Source organism: Cavia porcellus, unplaced genomic scaffold (assembly GCF_034190915.1).
Source record: "Cavia porcellus strain 051 isolate PalLab524CR breed Dunkin Hartley unplaced genomic scaffold, mCavPor4.1 scaffold_10, whole genome shotgun sequence".
In the NCBI taxonomy this organism is placed as follows: domain Eukaryota; kingdom Metazoa; phylum Chordata; class Mammalia; order Rodentia; family Caviidae; genus Cavia; species Cavia porcellus.
In genome coordinates this window covers 80,868,589-80,870,045 of record NW_026947493.1, presented here as the reverse complement: position 1 = coordinate 80,870,045, position 1,457 = coordinate 80,868,589, and positions in this window count along the sequence as shown.

Sequence of the window (1,457 nt, the reverse complement as noted above, 5' to 3'; positions counted from 1 at the left end):
GTGACGTGACGTACGCGTCCGTAAACGTCACGAACCGCCCATTCACAGGACCCGAAAAGATGGCTCCGCGGAAAACGTACAAGATTGGGTCAGATTCACGGATGGGGCGGGACGGACAGGTAGACAGCCAATCACGTGCAGCGCTGTGCTCAGGAGGGGTGGTTCTAGGGGCGGGACGAGAAGGCGGTCCCAAAATTATCCTCTGTCTTACCCCACGCTCTGGTTCCGTACAGTTTTCTTTGCTGAACATTTTCAAATGAGAACCAGCTAGTGAGATTTGTACTGTTACTCTCCTTTTACAGCCACCGAGAGCAGCAGTCTCAGAGGAGCAAAGCGCTTAAGTTGCATGGTTGTACTGGCGACCTGAGATTTGAACCCAGAACAGGAGTCCCTGTTCCTGGCTGCTTCTCTGTGACTTCCTAACCAATTCCTGCCATTGCTTGCTGCCGTGCTCCAGTGCTTGCTCCGTCTAAGTAACTGCGCACACATGCACACACATGCACACACCTTCCTTTCTGATATTGCAGTAATTTCTACTAACAGTGAGGGGATGCGTTCCAAGACCACCTGTGGATGCTGGAAACTGCAGAAAGCATGCAACCTCGCATACTGTGCAGGGTCACCCTTTACAGCGCATGCTTGTGTTAAATTTAATGTATGGGTCCAGCATGGTAAGAGATTAATAGCAATAATTAATGATAGTAACAGTACTCTAATCGAAATTACTTAAATCTTCAGAATTGCTTATTTCTGGAATTTTTCATTTAGTATTTTTGGACCATCGTTGACTGAGTAAAGGGAAATTCCCAGCAAATGAAATTTCAAAAAAGGGGAGAGAGAACTGTACTATCCGATATTCTACATCATTTTGATTTGTCTACTTTGGGACTTCCTCTCTCACTGTACACACGCACTAAAATGCAAATTCAGTAAAAACAAAGACTATTTTTATTCATTTAAGTACGGTCAACATGTACTGGTGGGACTGACGAAGGGACTCAAAGAGTTCTCAAATGAGTGTTGCCTGATTGATGAATGACATTAAAAATGCAACACTGAGTTTTCTCATCACCTCTGATTCCCTCTATTTCCAAATGGGAAACCTCCATTTCCAAAAAGAGAAAATCAAGAAGGTGGAAATTCATAATATGCCCGAATTTACCGCTTCTAACGTTGTACGTTGAACGTTCTATTAGCCTAGACTTTCCAGGAAATGATTACTAAAAATGACATAGAAACCATTGTAAAGGTTTCAAAATATTTGCAGTTTTTAAGCAATTATCAGTAGACAAATATTTACTGACAACCTACTGTGTGCGGAGTACTAGAAATGCAGAGAGAATGGTTAACAAGCTAGGTAAAACTCTGCTCTCAGAGACAGATGGGCAAGATGCTAATTATTATGATGAGTATCTTGAAGCAAAAGTTCAAAGTCTTAATACCCTGATTTAGGAGCT